Source organism: Periplaneta americana, chromosome 2 (assembly GCF_040183065.1).
Source record: "Periplaneta americana isolate PAMFEO1 chromosome 2, P.americana_PAMFEO1_priV1, whole genome shotgun sequence".
NCBI lineage: Eukaryota > Metazoa > Arthropoda > Insecta > Blattodea > Blattidae > Periplaneta > Periplaneta americana.
In genome coordinates, this window is record NC_091118.1 from 10170598 (window position 1) to 10176597 (window position 6000).

The window sequence follows — 6000 nt, forward strand, 5'->3', positions numbered from 1 at the left end:
GACATTAGGATTCGCTTTCTAGCAGAATTGCTGCGAAGTGTATACGGCAGGTTTTCTTGTGTAGGATGATGGTAGTCTGCGATCAGACAGACAGAAAGAGAATGAAGTGTCTACCATGAGACTGCGCTGTCAACACTGACTAGTCTCCTGTACAGGAAAGATGTGTGGCTAAGAGGTAGTGCGCCCAAAAACACAAATACATAGATTGAAATGTGGCTATACTGAAAATGCTCCACTGCACAGTTTTGAAAATGTCACACTCTGTAAACATGATATCCCAGGTTTGTTTGTGTAAAAAAAAAATTGAACACTGGTTTTCCATAACAAAAGCTTTATTAACCACAATCACAAAAAAGCTGTACAAGTGTAACAAAAAGAAAATACAAAATATATTAGCATAGAAGACAACTTTGAACATGACGCACTGTAACTGGAGTAGCAGCGCTGGATATTCTGTGCTATGGGGCACGTCACCCGCCTGCGTTCTTGCAGTGTAGGTGTCAACTAGAAAGAGCTATTCTTAGGACATCTGTGTACAAGTATATCCGATACAATATTGTTTAATTATGTTTTAATGTTATATTTTCTTTCGGCAGACAATTCCTACATATATTATGTAACAAGAGACTGATTTATATAGGGTGGAAGTGAAATAATCCTGCAGATTGAAAGAGAGAAAATATGTTTTGCTTTTAAGTTTGAGTTGAGTTGTTAAATTTGTAACCGAAGTCCACGAGCTTGAAAATAATTTTGAGAGAGAATTCACAAAGTATTGTTTCATTTGTTACTTTCGTTAACAATGTAATGCACAGTAAATTTACATTTCGTTTTACATTTACAAGGGAGAATGCCACCTTGATTGCCAGTGGGGTCAAGGGATATAACAGGGATTCGAACCAGAGTCGAGCTGCTGCAACTAATGTTTGTTGTTGCAGATCACTTGCCATTGTTTCTAGTGCATTGTAGCCTACATCGAAGGAAAACACAGTACTCGAGCAACTTAATTTAGAGTTGAATATCTTTACATTTCTACGGCATTACCAATATTGTAATATGGCCTGCAGTAACTAACAGTTGGGCACGAGAAGCACAGTTCCAGTGAGAGAAATTTTAGGAGTTTTGTTTTTTGTCGGTGAATAACTACATGAACTGTAAAAATGTGTTCAAATCTGATACTAATGGGATAGTCTGCGCGGTTCCCAAGCAAGAGGTCCAAGGTTTGATTCCCGGCGTGGATAAATTTATCTTCAATCCACGGGACTGGGTGTTCGTCTTGTAATTGTCCTGTGCTGCCTCTGCGGTGATCCGATCCCATGACTTGCAATGAGAGACGTCTAGTATACGGTCAAAAAATGTTCCTCCCAAAGGCTAAACAGAGAAACAAAAATGATCCCAATTGTAAGTTAGTATATTTCGGAATGTACAGGGAGTTAAAAATGGAAGAGGACTTGTTACACAACGCTTCATCACGGAGTAAATGTAACTTGTACTGCTCCAGCAAGATGAGAAACAATAGGTCCGCAATGAACAAGTTCTCGCACGATTCAGCTCTATTCTTGAATTCGTCTATGTTGGTTGCTGGTGAGGTACTGTCAGGATATTTTAATAAGAAATATTTGAACTGTCAAGTTTAAGTTTCTGAGGTTATGATTTTTTACAGGCTCGTAACTTACCTAAGGAGTATCGGTTGAAAGAAACATCGATTCCTTTGTCTACGAAATAATGAAATGAATTCTTTATTTGAAACTTTCGTGTGTTTTATTATAGTTTGTATTGGTTTATACGTTCATTACTTACAAAGCATAATTATGCCACAATATTTGCATTACATTTTGACAAAGTAGAAAGCTCGATTTCGTGTTTGTACACTCAGATTTATATTCAAGTTATGTCTAGAGAAAAAAACATGAAAGCAGTTCAACAGTGTGACGAGTTTACAGAACAATGCTCTTCGAGGAGTTGCCTACTCAGTCTTCACCACAAATCACGTGGTTTCGCTGCCAACAGTGTTCCCACCAAACCAACAGAATACAACTAAATTCTGCATTACATTTTAACATATGTCTAGTTCTAATGATGGCCGACTTAAGCTGAAACTAGTCAACTAGGTACTTAAAACTTAGTTCATTTTAACATGTAAAAGTGGTTATACAGGGTGTCTCCAACCTTTAAGGTCAAAATTATACAAATGGTAGAGGACTTTGAGATCAGGGGTGTCTGTTGTACAATGAGGCAGGCAGGTCAGATCTGTTGCCCAGGTAACATGAATATGAAGTGGACAGTGTTACAGCCACATTCTCTTGCAAAGAACAAGATATTTAATGTTTCATTTCCAATACAACTTAGAATTTGGAGCAATTGTTGAAAGTGGCGACCACCCGTTTCAATACATGCATTACAACGACGCATGAAATTTGGTAACCAATAACAAATATTACTATGGAAGCGTCAGGCAGTTGTTTGTTATGAAGATTAAAGCAGCTTACAGAAACGTCCCTCACATACACTTTCAAGATCTCGTGGCGCCCGAAAAATCCATTTCCGATCACTGGTTCCTGATGTCAAAATGCTCAGTTTAGAGTTCTCTATCATCTGTATAATTTTGACGCTAAGGGTTAGAGACACCCTGTATAAAATATATTCGTAAGCAAGATATACATTTTGAATTGAGTAAATCCTATTGAAATGTACAAAAATACCAGAAGCGTTCCTCGCCACTCTGAAAGCAATTTCTCGTTAAGTAGGCTACATGTTTATTATGGATATTTCTTTAATTCATATGTAAATTGACGTTTGTGTTCACGCTAACTTTTAACATGGATGTAAATAAAATAATTATTACTTTAATATACTAATTTCTAATATTTAAACTCCTAATGCTCTTTTCTACTTTTTATAGTATACTACGAATTTGTAACCTTTATATATTTTACAATTTTTGTAGATATATTATGTCCGATGAAATTTGAAATATTTAAAAATTTACTTTATAATAGGGACAAGTTTTTCATAATCTCTGATTAATACTGTGTGCTATAACAGTTGTGTTGTATCTTCAGGCAAACCAGGTTTAAGATCAATAGAGTGTAAGAGGAATTAATAGTGAATAAACGTGAAGCTCAATGCCACTCTCTCTTTATTGTGCCATTATTTCTGCTTACATCGTATCAAGAATTTTCCAAGTTCTCACACTGTGTTCTCAGGCAGATATATGATTCTCATGTGACTTCAGGTGGAAGGAATATAAACTAGTGAGAAAAATGAACACAGTCTTGACCACTATATTCACAGTTACATATTTTAAAGCTGTCTACATACATTCATTTCATGTTCTATGGATTTACTTTTTAGTTTTAATCTTTATGCAGAAGCGATGAGAGATTCACAACCATTTGCATCCTACTGCTTCCATCACGAGCCGTAGTATCTGCAACACAAATTAAATTATGAAACAGAAAAAAAACGAGTAGTTCAGTTCTGTTAAATCTATGAGGACAGTCTCTTACAGAAATCAAACATAACTGCGATCCGTTTAGTACCGAGGGTTACCATGGGTAACGAAAAAAAATACCTCTACAGGAATAAAATTACAAAAGTGCTATAAATGTTTAATTTATCACTTTGAAACAAGTCCAGACACAACATAATAAAAAACGTACGTATATTTCACATTGAGAAAGTGAACGGGCTAGGTTGCCTAGCAACAGTTGTGGTAATAGTAAATACAAATTAAGATTTAATATTTGCAAGATTTCTAGGAACATATTTATATAATACAAAATGTTGCGGTAGAAATGAACGTGGCATTTCAGTGAAAAACATCAACATTCGTCAGCTATAACATTCCAAGATAAAAGAAGAAATTTGTATTAGGAATAACTTGATATTAACTCGTACTCCATCCTGAAAATTATTACGTAATGAGATAATTATACATGAAAACTAATACAACAAAAAATAATCCAGATATTTAGAGTGACCTATTATTATAGCAAATTAATAACATTTACATAAATTTAATTATATAACATTAATAACAATTTAATATCAACACACAAAAATACAATTAAATAAAGCCAAATATATACAGACAATATAAAAATCACAGAAGGAAACCTTTAAGAAAACTTATGAATCTCTCACTGGTTCGCAGTCCTATACATTAATACCAAACTAACTTAATCCTAAAAATGTAAGAAAAGGACTTATATTTTAACTATTCGTCAGTAATTCTAAACCAAAACTTTTGTTAAATTTTAACGTTTTAGTTGGGAACATGATTCTCAGTCATTTCTGTGAAACTATGATTGTCCGAGAAGTTTTCAAACCTCATTGAGTTCCATCATTTAAATTAAGTTTTTATGAAAAGAGCCTGAATTTTTCATCAATATCCTCTACGACTGGAATTGGAATTTTGTTTATGTAAAGGAACTTCGATCTTTGAGGTACTGAAACCTCCGCTAGGGTTACCTATGTTCCGGCAACGAAATTATGAGTTAAATAAACACAAAAGAACTTTGGAACTTAGCTCAGTTCCACAATGTGAATGTGACTTCCCAGAGAACTGTCCACAAATTTCCGCGATTGGTTGTTTAAAAAGAATCCTTGTACCCCTCTTCGCACTTAAGATTACGCTGCTTTGTTAATTGCATTTTATTTTCTTCCATCTTCATAGATTTTTATATCCTTAAGTTACAATTAATTTCTTCGATATCTTTTGTTTCATTGACTATTCTTAAATTTTCTCAATTCTTTCTTCAGTTTTCTCAATTCTTTTTTCATTCTTCACTTCACTTCTTTTAATTTCGTTTCGCCTTTTATTCACTATTTCACTTCCCCCATTTCGCATCACACGTTCACTGTGTCACTTCACTACACACTTCGCATTCCTACGATTTTTTTAAAAGAAGGGTACAAGTTTCATAGGAGAGAGAATTAAATAAATAACGTAACATTATCTTTAATACCAAGATTGGCATCCAGCAATTCTTGGGAAATCACAATCGAAATTTCGATGCAAAATTTGGCATCAGCATTCTAAGTAATACATGACGACGTACAAAATTTTTACTTGTGAATAACTTTCGAATTCAAATTTAATTCAGTAGCTTTTGAGTTACATGAATTACATTTTTCCTTTTCTGAAAGATTTCAAACGAATTATTATACTGTATTAAAATTTGACAACATACATTTATCCGAATATTAATAATTCACAGAGAGAATTTGAATGTGTTTCGTGAGAGAAAAGTTAACAATATGGTATGATACATGACGATTCTAAGATCTGTATCACAATTTAGTCGAGGGCTAAATATTATTTGCATTACGGCAATATTTGTGTACTGAAAGTACAAAATTTTCTACTTTTTGGCGAATATGAGATTCATGTTCCCACTACTTAATGAAGGCTAACAGAAGCATGCAACACTCAAGTGAAATTTTTTAAATTAATTATTCTGGAAAAGAAGTATTGATTATATGAAGCGACTTGTTTTAATTATAAACATCTCTCCAGAACCCTGCAAATTAAAACATTCAAACATTTGAAATGCTGTAAAGAATACGAAAATCTTAACGAATGTGCTTACAAGTCACAAATTATGCATTTTTTTTCCTCGGAAGACCATACAAACATTGGAACTATATTCCAGTGTAATCAATTTAAAGTCATAACGATCACTTTCAGGTTATTATATTAAAATATATTTTATTTAAGAAGAAAACAACTAAAGTGGTATGGACACATGGTGCGAATGGGAGAAGAACGAAAACCAAACAAGTAGTAGAGGCAATGAGGAAGGGAGAAGAGGGAAGGGAAAACCAATGACGGTGTGTGTGGATAATATTGAGATGGCAAGGAAAGAGGGAAAGGAATTTGGGAACTGAGAAGAATGGCGAGGGATAGAAAAGAATGGAGGCAGCCCCGAAGCCGTAAGACAAAAGGAAAAGAAGAATGTATTTGCTACTTGGATGCAGAAGAAGTATAATATACCATAT